A 14,959-nucleotide genomic window follows, 5' to 3' on the forward strand; every position below is an offset into this window, starting at 1 on the left:
GTATAAAAGAGTTGTTAATTCGTTCTCCAACACAACAAGCCCTGACAGAGACTCAACAGGTGGAATCTATCTTCGGATACAAAGGTAAATATTTGGCGTGGATGGTACGTGTGTTTACATTGTAGTAGTTAGTTATGATAGAATCATAGCAAATGATATGGCGTCTTAAAAATAACTATTAAATCGGGTTTAAAATTGATATCTTGTGTGAATGTCTACATCAACGTTATTTACGATTAAACGCAATCTTAGAGCTGGGAATACTTGCTAGAGTGCAAATAATTTAGTAGTGTTAACTACATATACAAATACTTTTTTTTAAGCATTGATTTAAATAATATATAAAAATATCTAAAAAAAAACATATGTGCTTTTTTATAGATTGTAACGCGATGCAAGTGAATGTTCGAAAAGCCTCATGAAATTTCATTTTTTATTGTTTATGCAAGAAATATGTTCTAGTGAGACGAAAAACTCCTTTTTTACATTTCTCTTTATTAAAATTTTCTTGTAACTCTTGAAATTATATCGTGTTATGTGTAGGATAGAAGTACATTTTGTAGATTATGACTTCTGAATTACTTAGTATTCAATTTGCCTTTACAGCAATAATAAAGATGCTGAAACTGATCTTACTCTCCTGTCTCGTGGCCTGTGTCATGTGTCAATCATACCGTAAGTATAGTGTTATTATTATATAAGCTATACAATCAATATGACATAGCCATGGGCTAACAACTTAATGTATACCAATTATTTTTGGCGTCAGAATTCAATGTCACTTATTTTATCTCTCATTTTCATTTCTGTACCGATTAGGAATGTATGTCTTTATTTGAATTACCATATGTGTTCCAAATATTGCTTTTCTGCTTAGTGTTTCATATCTTTAGATACCGGTACATGTGTTTGACATTTAAAAGATGGTATACAAGCATAGTTATAAGTAACAGAATAACAGAGTTACCAAGATGTTTGATAGAAAGCGTTAATATTTACAGGATCCAGCAGAGGAAGGAGGGATTCGTTTCTGTTTGGTGGTATCCGTGGTAACAGGTGGGGGACAGGATTGGATCGTTTGGGGTCGGATCTCTGGGACAATGACGCTTGGGATCGTGATACATATGGAAACGACTGGAACCGACGTGGAGGTAGAATGTGGAGAAACAGGAGAGGAAACAGATTCGACAGGAGAATAGACTTATTCGACAGGAGAACAGACAGATTCGATAGGAGAGGAGGATACTGATGAAAAGACAAACAAGTTTTGAAAAGGTATTAATTTGATACTTTATACAACAAACTGATTTGAAAAAATCTGGATACAAATAAAATAATAGATTTCTGTCAAGATATGAAGAAGTACACAAACATGATCAGTATAATAGTTTTATTTATGTGGCACATGAATGGTGTAATAACGTAAATACAATGTCGTTACAATAGACAGAGCAGTAGTTTTTCCTCACGCTTTCGTCAACCATTCTTTGCACCAACGCATTTATATAAAACAACATTCGTTTTGGTAGATGAAAACTTCACATGTAATTCCCAATAGGAATGTTCTGCCAATGATCCAATAACGAAGTAACGAAATAAAATATGTTGAACACGTGTTGGATACTAAATCATTACTCTTTTTTTTTGCAGATCCGAGTGGCCAAAGAGTGAAATAGAAAAATCCATACCAACCATTCCATTGATACATTCATTTGTAAATTCACATCAAGCATTTTTTTTAATAAATCCCTGTATTAATTTGAGTTGTATTTGTTGTTTTGTGTGTAGTTGATATCTTATCCTTTTATGCAGTGTGTCAGTCAAAAGCATGTTTCATGTGATATTGTTCAAATTCAAGGCGTATTTATAAAGAAGGGGTTCAGTGTAGCATAATCATTGATGAGAACACCATATTTCATAATTACTTGATGTAATATACAAACCAATGCGACAATTACCTGTCTGTATGTTTTATTGGTAAAGAGAAGATCATCCAAGCCTTTTCTAATTATCCAAATTCTACAGATTAATATATTTCCAAACATATATGATATTTCGAAATATTTACTCTCTCGAAACAAAAAAGCAAACAAAAGCATGTTCCGTAAAGAACTGTTTTCTTTTGTCAAATAAAAGATATTACAAAAGACGGAGCCTTCACGATCATTCATTATTCAATGAAAATACGAAGGTGTAAAACACATCAACAACAGAGAGTATAGATATAATAATAATAAAAAAAAACATAATTAACAAAAGCGTAAAATGATCAGGTGTTCGGATTGAGTAAGCGTTCTCTTTTTCATCGACGACGTCTACCATGTAAATCTAGGTCAAATTTCGGGTTTAGTCACATTGACCAAATGAGGTCTAGAACGACTAAGAATCCATTAAACATATCATCAAACATCGAACAGATCAGATCAGATCAGATAAAGTGATATCAATTTCTCACTCGTTAATTCCCGTAGATATGCCGGCACTCTGTTGAAGTCCTGTCACCAATCGCGATTAAGATAATTTCGATTTCGGACTAAGTCACGAGTTTATCAAAATAGGACCCGGGATAGTTCACAGCTGGATATCAACAACACAATTCTCTTTCTGGAAAACATAAGCACCCTCACAAGGGAACGCGTGTGTTTCTTAAGGTTAGAAGGGGAATTGTACCATAGAAGAGATGTTTCTTACCCCCGAACATTCGAAATTGGTGCCAATTGTCTCGGGATTTCTTCATAATCCACAACCAATTTATTCAAAGGAATATGATATATGCCCGTTTTAATTGTGATAATAAGTAATCTAAAACTTTCTTTTATCATCCATTTTCACGAGAAATGTCGAATTTTGCATGTTGAAAATATGCAGGTACTTAGTTGTCATTCCAACCATATTGTATAGTTATGAATAAGCTGTATGATAAGTCTGATGATTTTAATTTTCCAATTGTTAATTTTACATTTGTGGATAGTAACATACATGCTCTGCCTACCCTAATTGATTCGAACCTTTTCTTATTCCCTTTGTACCTGTCCACGGCTCTCCATGGAAATCTTTCTCAATCTATACATTTTTTTCTCATATCTAACCCTTGTTGTATCGCTTTTATGTAAAAATTACGGCTTCAATATTGTGTAAGCATTCTCTGTTGTTTTAACGCTTGCGTCCATTAATCAAATGATGAAAGATCGTAAAGGCTTCGTCTTTAGTACTCTTGTTTTGGAAAAGTAACTAGTTCTTTTCAAAAGAACATTCGTGATTGTTTTGTTTTTGAGATTAAGATATTTCGAATATACAGAATAAGGTATTAAGAAATTGTTTAGATTGCCTCCCTTATATTTTTTAATCATGATTCTTAAATATACTGTTCTGACTGGAATCTGATCTATGATCATCCTTAACTAAATGTCTTCCTTCATTAATACGCATAGAGCAGTACCACACAAATGAAGATGAAACCCCGGTAATAGGCATGGTAAATATACGATATAATGTGTATATATTTTTTCTCGAAATGCTTTCGGCTGACCCATTACTCACATTATATCAAATGATATGACATAAATGTGAATATTTGGTACACACAAAAGGAAAAATAAAACTCAATATTTTTTGATAAAGATAAAGACTTATTAAAGCATAAAATCACAAATATGAATTTACAAATGAATGTATCAATGGAATGGTTTGTATGGATTTTTCAATTTCAATCTTTGGCAACTCGGATCTGAAAATAGAATGAGTAAGAATTTAGTATTCAACATTTATTAAACGGTTCATTCCATTACTGTGTTAATGTATGATTGAGAAGAACATTCCGATTTAGAGTTACATATGATAGGTATTCATGCAGCAAAAATATTTCTTTTTAAAATCTATGCATTGGTATATAGATGGGTTGACTAACACCAATGTCATTAAGGCAATTACATATTACAGATATATTATTGCTATCCTTATTACAAATACTCTTGGTGCACTATTCGATATCTTGAAAGAAAATCCATTATTTTTTCATCAGATTTCTTCAAATAAACTTTTCATATAAAGTACTTAATGAATACCTTTTCAAAATTGGTTTGTCGTTTCATCAGTATCCTCTGTCAAGTCTACTTCCTCTCCTGTCGAATCTGTCAACTCTCCTGTCAAATCTATCTGTTCTCCCGTCTCTCCAGATTCTACCTCCACGTCGGTTCCAGTCGTTTCTATATGTATCACGATATTATAATGTGATACTCTATAAAGCTTCACTTCGATCTTAAATAACATCAGCGGTTACTGAATAATATCAACAGTTACAAAAAATGCAAAAACAGAGAGATGGCCAAAGGGATGTTTCGTCTGTTTTATAACCCACTTCTTGTTTAAGATTATAAAGAGAAAAGAAAATTTGATGACGTTTCTCAAAATATTCACACTGATAATGTTACACTTCTAAAGCATATGGGTTTTCTTTCTTTTTTTTAGTAATATTAAATTAAGATTGATGCTTTATAAGTATTATGATATTATTATATAAGCTTTTTAATCAATACGATGCAGTCTTTCACTTACAACCTATTATATACCAATTTAGTTCAGCAACATTATTCACTGTGCGATATGATATCTCATATTATTTTTCTGTACCGAATGTAGACCTTAATCCAAATTTCCATACGTGTTCTAAAAGCTGATCTACAATACAGAGCTATAACATATACATGAATACAACCGCACAAGAAAATACATCAGAAATGACATACAAACTCTTAGTTACCAAAATATTTGAAAGAAAGCGTTGATGTTTACAGGATCCTTCCAAAGAAGGGGAGACTCCTTGTTGTTTAGCGGTATCCGTGGTAACAGGTGGGGCACAAGATTGGATCGTTTGGAGTCGGATCTCTGGGACAATGACGCTTGGGAACTTGATACATATAGAAACGACTGGAACCGACGTGGAGGTAGAATGTGGAGAGACGGGAGAAGAGATAGATTTGACAGGGGAAGAGATAGATTCGATAGGAGAGTAGACAGATTCAACAGGAGAGGAAGTAGATTTGACAGAGGATACTAATGTTGTCAAGCCAGTTTTGAAAAGGTATTCATTAAGTATATTATATAAAAATCTTTCTAAATAAAATAATGGATTTTCTGGCATGATATGAAGAAATACACAGTGAATGTCTATAGTATGTTCATCTCTGTTGAACATGATTGATGTAATAAACTTTCCTGACAAATACAATGTCGCTACAGGGACAGAGCAGTAGTTTTTCTCATGATTACTCTTTAGTCAACCAATATATGTACAGGATTGCATATTGCAGGATTAATATCTCACATGTTACTACAATAGCAATGTTTTTGCCAATCATAGAATAATTAAGTAATGGAACAAATTATGTATAATACGTGTTGAATACTATTTTCTTACTTATTTATTTTCAGATCCGAGTTGCCAAAGATTGAAAATGAAATTGAAAATCCACACAAAACCTTTCATTGATACATTCATATGTCAAATCATATCAATCATCTTTGTTTTAATAAATCCTTATATTCATATATACATATTGAGTTGTAGTTTATTGTTTGTATGTACCATATATTCACGTTGATTTCTTATCATATGATGCAATGTGTCAGTCAACGGCATTTCAAGACAAAACTACAGTGTATATACACGATATATCCTATATCTACCAAGCATATACCCTGGATTTTCGCTTAATTTGTTGATATTGCTCTACAATTCTATGTGTATTAATAAAGGAAGGCATTAAGTGTAGGATAATCATAGATGAGAACACCATATATCATAATCAATGTATGTAGTATACAAACCATTTCAACCATTAACTGTCGTTATGTTTCATTGGTATAGGGGAAATAATCCAAGCATTTTCTAATTATCCAGTTTCTGTAGATAAATTTATTTCCCATAATTGATCTTTTTTCTCCCGAAGCAAAAACGTAACAGCGTGTTTCGTAGAGAACTGATTCCTTTGTCAAAAAATACAGATTGAAAAAGACGGAGCCTTCACAATCGTTCGTTATTTAATGAAAATACGAAGGTGTAAAAACAAAGAACATGAATAAAAGAAAATACGGATATATTAAAAAGACATAATTAACAAAAGCGATACAAGGAGGGTCAAAAATGAGGGAAAATGTATGAATTACACGAAAAATCATGGACACATACATGGGAAATAAGACCAGGTGTTCGGATGGAGTAAGCGGCTAATGTTGCATCGACGACCTTTGGCATACAAATCTAGATCAAATCCCGGATAATTGATATCCTCAAAATGAGAATTATGATGATTAAGTAAGAACCATTAGGCAAATCAACAAATATCGAACACGTTTGACTTCATATCTCACAGGGAGTTTTTCAAATCAGATGAAGTCAATTTCTCACTCGGTTACTGATTTCTGTCAAAGAATTCCCTGAATTTTGAATCAATAATGCAGGAAGCATGGCTTGTATGTTATTATTCAGAAATGGAAAAGTATTAATTGGAAAATTGAAATCATCAGACATATACAAGTTTATTTGTAAGATTTTCCTGTCGGTTACGATGTAAGTATAAATCGATATAAATGGCTGGTTTTGAAGATTAATCAATATCCTAGATTTTAAGTTCGACAGGGTGGTCCGATACGATTGCTACGATAATAACTTAAGTTTCCTGTTCTGATATGAGAGTGACATAATATATCCTCGTATTATAGGTATGCCGACAGTCTGTCACCAATCGCAATTAAAAACATTTCAACTTCCGACTAGTCACGTATTTATCAAAATACGATGCGGTATAGTTCACAGCTGTGTGTTCAAAACAATTACCTTTCTTGAAAAAGAAAGCGCCCTCACAAAAGAACGAATCTGTTCCTTAAGATTAGAACTGTGATAAATTGATATGATAGAAAAGACTTTTTCCACTAACGGATGTTTGAATTCAATACCAATCGTCTCGGGAGTTCTTCAAAATACACACTCCACTTATGAAAAGGAATATGAATTATGCTCGGTTTAATTGTTATAATAAGTGACGTGAAGCTTTCTTTAATCTTGAATATTTCGCGAGAAATTGTTGTTTGTTAAAAATATATAGGTAATTATTTCCTTGAGAGTCATTTCTCTGAAAACCAGGCATCAGTTTTTCACATGAATATCGTAGATCCTATGATTTTTAACGTTAATACGTCGGTAGTTTTTGATGTTCTACTGGTGTTAATAACTGTTATTTTCCTTGTGAGCAAAGACGGCTTTCAAAATGTGCCGCGTTGTTAGAACATTGTGGCTATCTGAATGGACATGTTTGAAAAGTCTAGTTAGCCACAATGTTCTAACAACGCGGCACATTTTCCAAGTTAACTTCCATAGGTCAATCCTCTTCCCTGACGAGGAAAGCGAATAAAAAACAGGCAGAACATGACGAACACGTACGGCCCATGTAAAGTCACATTAGGTCATGGACCTTAACCTGATTAGGATTATTCTGTCTGAAAGGAATAAACAAAGACATTACTCTTGCTTGTCTGTATTCTTTTGAGGACATATTCTCTTCTTAGTCCAAGCGGTCACTGCAGTTTGATGTGGTTACAAATAAGCTGTTGATAAGTCTGATTTTCCAATGAATAATTTTGCATTTCTGGGTAACAACATCCATGTTTTCTTTTATACTTGTTCACGGTTATGAATTCGTTATTATGTCAGTATTCTCTTATGTTGATTTTTTCGATATTTTTGTGCTACAATGAACTATCGTGAAGGCTCCGATTTTCGATTCTTTTCTTGACCAAGGAACTAGTTCTTCTCGAAAGTACGTTATGCTTTGGGAGATGAACCTTTTAAAAGATGAATTTAACGAATATCGATAGTTATAAAATGCTTGGATTACTTCCCCTTAACCAATGGTAATACAGACACGTAATGGTTGAATCGGTTTGTATATTACACACATTGAAATATAATGTTCTGAGTGGGTTCTGATATACATGTAGGATCAAATACGGCTAGTGTGAGAGCAAAACTACACAAAGAAAGCTGAGACTGTGAGTATATAGAATAATAGTATAATTTATCTGTTCTAGAATGCGTTTGACTGACACATTAGACCAATATATCAGACATAAAATAATGTAAATACAGGTATTTGGTATTAGAAAAATAAGACGCCATATGTATTGATGAATATCAAGATTTATTTCAAAAAGCATGAATATGATGAATTTACAAATGAATGTATCAATGGCATGTTTGGTATGGATTTTTCAATTTCAATCTTTGGTCACCTGGATCTGAAAAAAACAAGGATTTAGTATCAACGTGTATCAAACATCTCAATTGATTACTTCGCTATTGTGTGATTAACAAGAACAGTCCGATTGCGATAAAATGCGATAGGTATTAATAGAGCATTTATTATGTATAGATGCGATGCTGTATAAGTGGGTTGATTAAGGCATTATTATGAGAAAAAATTGCAGTTCAGTTTCATGTAACAGCATTATATCTACTTCAATAATATATGCAATATAATTTGGTGTATTTTTAAATATCTTAAAAGAAAAACCATTTTAAAATCGAATTTCTTCAAATATTTTTTTCTTAAAAAGTATTCAATGAATTAATTAATACCTTTTCAAAACTGGTTTGTCTTTCCATCAGTATTCTCTGTCGAATCTACTTCCCCTCCTATCTAATCTGTCTCCTCTCCAATCCAATCGGCCTATTCTCCTATCGATTCTGTCTGCCCTCCAGTCCGATCGGCCTGTTCTCCTGTCGAATCTGCTTCCCCTCCAGTCCAATCGGCCTATTCTCCCGCTCAATCTGTCTCCTCTCCTATCTCTCCATATTCTGCTTCCACGTGTGTTCCAGTCGTTTCTATACGTATCACGATCCCAGTCATACCTGGATCCTGTAAACATCAATGTTTTCGTCTTTAGTTTTATTCATGTATACAATCAAAATTCGTTATTACAAACCAGCTTTGAATTGTCAAACGCATTAACAGATTTATCAAGATATGAAACGCAATGCAGTGAAAGTATATTTAGAACACAGAGGATGCAGGGCTAGGTATGTAGTTATGCTACAACGAATATCTGGCTGATCTCAATGTAATTCTAAATCAGACGTAAATTACTAGTCGGCACAGAAAAAAATACGAAACGCATATGAGGCACAATATCACATATAGGTATTTTTTATATATATATATCATAATTACGCTAAACTAAAATAACGTACAGTATGGTTATATCGCCAATATGTTGTTAGTGTGTGGTGATTTCGTTAATATGTTATATGTGGTTATGTCGTCAGTATATTGTAAGTTATGTGGTCATATCGGCAATATGTTGTAAGTTTGTCGTTATATCGTCAATATGTTGTAAGTGTGTGGTTAGATCGTCAATATGTTTTAAGTGTGGTTATATCGTCAAAATGTTGTAAGTATGTCGTTGTATCGTCAAAATGTTGTAAGTGTGTGGTTATATCGTCAATATATTGTTTGTGGTTATATCGTCAATATGTTGTAAGTGTGTGGTTATATCGTCGATATGTTGTAAGTGTGTCGTTATATCGTCAATATGTTGTAAGTGTGTGGTTATATCGTCAAAATGTTGTAAGTGTGTGGTTATATCGTCAATATGTTTAAAGTGTGTCGTTATATCGCCAATTTGTTGTAAGTGTGCCGTTAAATAGTTAATATGTTGTAAGTGTGTCGTTATATCGTCAATATGTTGTAAGTGTGTCGTTATATCGTCAATATGCTGTAAGTGTGTCGTTATATCGTCAATATGTTGTAAGTGTGTCGGTATATCGTCAATATGTTGTAAGTGTTGTTATATCGTCGATATGTTGTAAGTGTGTCGTTATATCGTCAATATGTTGTAAGTGTGTCGTTATATCGTCAATATGTTGTAAGTGTGTCGTTAAATCGTCAATATGTTGTAAATGTGTCGGTATATCGTCAATATGTTGTAAGTGTTGTTATATCGTCGATATGTTGTGTGTGGTTATATCGTCAATATGTTGTAAGTGTGTCGGTATACCGTCAATATGTTGTTAGTGTGTGGTTATATCGTCGATATGTTGTAAGTGTGTCGTTATATCGTCAATATGTTGTATGTGTGTGGTTATATCGTCAAAATGTTGTAAGTAAGTCGTTATATCGTCAGTATCTTGTAAGTTATGTGGTTATGTCGTCAATATATTGTAAGTATGTGGTTATGTCGTCAAAATGTTGTAAGTATGCGTTATGTCGTCAAAATGTTGTAAGTATGCGGTTATGTCGTCAGTATATTGTAAGTGTATTGATTTGTCGTCAGTATATTGTTCGGGTATGGTTATGTGGTCAATGTGTTGCAAGTGTATGGTGATGTCGTCAGTATGATGTAAATGTATGGTTATATCGTATTGATTAAATAGCAATATAATAATAATATTATACTTACGGTATGATTGACATACGACACAGGCCAGAAGACAGAAGAGTAAGATCAGCTTCAGCATCTTTATTATTGCTGTAAAGGCAAATTGAAAACTGAGTAATTCGGAAGTTATAACTTTTAAAATTCGCTTCGATTTTACATACCACATCACCGGCTACTAAATACTATCAACATATACAAACAATAACAATATGATACATTCTCATGTTGCACACATTATACACCAACTAAAACAAATATTCAGTAGCAGACCACCGATATAAAGTACCGAACGTTGATATAGAGATATACGCAAGATGTCAATTTCATATCCCACCAAATCTTTTCACGATATAGTTGGCAATGATTCAATCATAAAGTACTTCAATGTAAATATATGTATCATTCATCTCAATACATTTGTATTTACCTTCTCTTTCCCGAATGAAGTTACACCGTTTTAGCCTAAGCCAGGGCTGGTTGTGTTGAAGAACGAATTATCAACACTTTTATATACAATCTGATGAGGAAATAGCTTGTAACTGTATTATAAATATTTCTAAATTCGCATTTAATGCTAAAAAAGAACAGAAAACGCGTATAGGTAGCTAGGATTTATGTTGTCAATAGTATAATTGTCGCTGATTGGTTGCGCCTTGGAGAGTGCGTCAGATGACAAGAGGAAGATATCGTTAATTTATTTACATAATGTAAATCATACTGATTAATGATGATTGATCCATATTTTCTTTAGATAACCATTTTTAAAACTATTAAATGATTTACATCAATTTGTGTATATCCCATTTTCCTGGTGAGAACAGTTTACAACGATTAACTTTTTAAAACAAAAGATTCGAGTTTGAAGTAAACATATTTAGCTATATACATGTATGCATGAGATTATTAGTTCCTATTTGAAATGTTTACCTCAGATAAAACCGTTCAATAAAAAAAACAATGCATTAAAATATAATGGTATACTACTGTTTCATTTCTTGTGTAATATTGTAATTACTGTATTTTCTTTTACTAATTATTGATTTATCCATGGGGATTAATCCCCCCAACATTCGATTCTATATTTAAATATCTGCTGTGGTTCATTCTTATTCTTACGATTGTCTCTCTTGATTCCCACTTGTTTTAGTCATACTATCACTGACCGAGACCTTGAAGTTTAAAACAGCTGTTTGGCACAGTTTTATATGCATTATATGGCTGAATTCAGTATAAAGGTGAAATATTTACATTTGTCTGGTATTGTCACTATATAGTATGTTTAAGAGCTCTGGCGTTGATGTACGTTCATGTGCCATTCATCACGCGCTACACTTATAAGCGTATTAATACAACACAAACCGGAACTACATTATCCAGGATAATTAAGTTTAACAACTAAATATATTGTCCACAGTATTTGTTATAAAAAAATATGCCTTTTGCGCATTACGTTGATAATAAAATGATTAACAAAATTGTTTTTTTTTTAATTGCCATGTACTATTTTGTTTCCCAAAAAGTACGCGACCATGTTCCGGCGTTCAAACGACCGAGAAAAAATCTGCTAACTGTCGGTAAAGAGGGTATTATGAATTCTAAATATGAATTATAGCATTTGAAAAATTAAAAAAAAAAGTAAAAAGAATGTAAATATAAGCATTGAACTGTTTTTGTATGGTATTTATGATCTATTTGAATGCCAGAGTTTTGCAAGCAAACAAATAATAATGTGCTAACTCACATTATGTTGTTTGCGTGCAAAGCTCTGGCATTCAAATGCTTAATTGTCACGATCAGGGATACCAAAATGCCTCTTTTTGTCGTTTAATCAGATAAATGAAGCTGAACTACATGCAAGGCACATAAAAGATATTATAGAAGAAAAAAATCGCACGAAATAATATAAGCATATAGAAGGTAGGTATACATTGTTTCAATCAAGATATGTTTTGATAGAAGTGAACATCAATCAGATACATGATGTAAATATAAAGTCCCCAAGTTGCTGTGTAGACTAATATCAATGATTTGATATATTTCACTATTGAGTTTTCCAAATGATTGGTCTTATAATTTGAAGGGGTTTTGGGTTTTTTTTTTAATTTTTTTTTTGGTTTTTTTTTTTTTTTATTCTTTAACACTTGCCCAACGAATGCGTCTGCAGTTGGCATCATCATCATTATCATATTAAAGGTTTCACAACGACATCTAGTAAAATGGAACAGAGAACGGGAAGAATTGATTTTAATCACTGGATATATCTATATTGACTGACGACTACTGAATGATGAAACAGTAACATAATACAGTTTGTAATTACCATTAGGCCATTGAATTATCAGAGTTATTTTTAGCGATGTGATATTTACTTGAGAGTGTTTTGAACAATCATATTGGATGCTGGGTGTTGAGTTCTACTGATTGACATTGTCGTCACCCTACAGGCCTATTTTTATTCTTACAAACACTGACACCGATTCAATATATACAATGTAAAAACATTATATTCAAATGAGTGTTAGATGTTCAACACTTGAGTGTACGTCTAAATCTAGTCATATATTTATGGTAATATGGAACATTATCATCCTCGCAAATAAAAGACTAATGAATGTATCAAATACACGTTCCCGAACTGTTACATCTATATCGAATATTCCATTTAATAGAAAACTAATATGAATTTGCTTATGGATTTTATGAAATGCTACTCTAGAGAGTAGGGGGAAATGAAAACATGCTCGTTTAATTCCCTTAAAAACATTTTAATACACTCGACCAGTCCTCCTAAATGACAAAAAGCATAAAAACCAAATTAAAAAATACACACGTCATGATATCAACGTTAAGGTCACACGATTTTCATGACTTTTTAATGTACCGTTATCTCCCTGTGGGCATTATCTCTGCTTGCACATAAAACTTCGGTTAGCTTTCTCCCACAGTGCACCGGTTTATCTCTAGTTTTAGCCCTAAAGTGTGACAAATTGCACGCGCTCACCTTCTGAACCGGAAGTACTTTTTGAGTGACATCACTAATAGTTCCGGCGTTTTTATTTGATGTTAGATATTCGTATGAGACACATAGTTTCATGAATTGACAAGATGTACCGTTGTAAACGTCAGAATAGTATCACTTATTCCTTATTTCAGTGTCTTTTGAATGAATATTGTGAATTGATATTTTTAGGCCTATGTTTTCATGTGTAATGATATCGGGATGCATTTTTGGGGGTTGCGATGGGTACTTCTTCAAAAGAATATATTCATGCGCCGACCACATGCATTTGTTTACAAACAATCGATTTGATATGCAATTATATGAAGGCGTGGGAGAAAAATGTCAATCCCTTACAAAGGGAGTGTGACAAAAAAAATCAACCGGAGGGGAAATTGATGAATGTTCAACCCTCGGCAAGCCTCGGGTTGGACGTTCATGAATTTCCCCTCGGGTTGAGTTTTCTTTGTCACACCGCAAGACAGGGATACATTTTATTAATCACCGTTGATTCAAAAACCCGAACTCTACAACTATCATTTTGGTTGTTAAACATGTCCTCCAAAAATGAAGTCAATTATGGTAGATGTTTATCCGTTTTTTGAACTTTTTGCTTTTTTTTCAGTCCTCTCAGTAATGACATGATTTCGATTTGATTTTGCCTGGATTAACGTTTGATGTCGTGGATGTGCTAAAAGAAACACAACCATCCATTTCACGTGCTGTTTTCTTTAATTATCCATATGGTAAACTTCCGTAGTTTGAGTTCAAAGAATTTGTCCGAACGATACAAGAATTAAGTTAAATGTACCTGCGTAACATATATGAATAACGATTTACTACTGTGCTAAAAAATATCTTAAAACGTACATCAGGTAAAATACCCAACAAATATATGCATTAATCATCAAGTATCATTAAGCTATTTTGTAAACGTGATGATGCAATCGTATGTTTATTTTATATCTAAAGCAAAGTCTTCTAACGTATTGTGTTCATATTCAAGACCTGGTTCCAAACACCATTTTATTTGTTAGCGATATAAGTCGGCTGTTGACAGATAAACTTACAACACGGAATTTGGAGCGATGTAGGTTTTTGAAGACCATGTGGATGTTTATTGTCACCCTTTTGAAGTCAATATTATGATTACTTTGTTTATTTTACAACAATTGCGAAACAACTTATATCAACTGAATAATCGCTTTTGTTGAGCCTGATAACAGCGCAAAACGTTTTACTGTGGGAGAGAAAACCCAATATGTGGTCACGCATATGACCCAGTGTATTTTTACCCCCATCTTAAGTGCAAGAAGGTTATAATCGTGCCCGGCCACCAATTTATTTCAAACGGAAATAGTTTTGTTAAACTTAATTCGTGCATGGATACCATTTTCTGTATTCTTTGTAACGATATCCGTGTTAATATGTTGTCATCATTTTAGCGATTGTTTTGTATGTTTTATATATAGCAGCAGTGTCTTGTGTTGTTATTGACATGGAAATATATTACCAGTGGTATGTGTTACA

General features: G+C 33.0%; 2 long non-coding RNA genes across 2 annotated transcripts; one reads left to right on the forward strand and one right to left on the reverse strand.

Annotated features, from left to right (window-relative positions):
• Positions 1-1,748, forward strand: LOC117334874. The gene is made up of 4 exons (XR_004534243.1): positions 1-84; positions 607-675; positions 1,002-1,275; positions 1,651-1,748. It is a non-coding gene; the product is annotated as an uncharacterized LOC117334874 (long non-coding RNA).
• A 6,428-nt stretch (positions 1,749-8,176) lies between these two features.
• Positions 8,177-10,922, reverse strand: LOC117334875. Its single transcript, XR_004534244.1, has 4 exons — positions 10,859-10,922; positions 10,453-10,521; positions 8,633-8,912; positions 8,177-8,292 (listed from the first exon to the last, which is right to left on the reverse strand). It is a non-coding gene; the product is annotated as an uncharacterized LOC117334875 (long non-coding RNA).
• Between the last annotated feature and the right edge of the window lie 4,037 nt (positions 10,923-14,959).

Source organism: Pecten maximus, chromosome 9 (assembly GCF_902652985.1).
Source record: "Pecten maximus chromosome 9, xPecMax1.1, whole genome shotgun sequence".
Classification (NCBI taxonomy): Eukaryota; Metazoa; Mollusca; class Bivalvia; order Pectinida; family Pectinidae; genus Pecten; species Pecten maximus.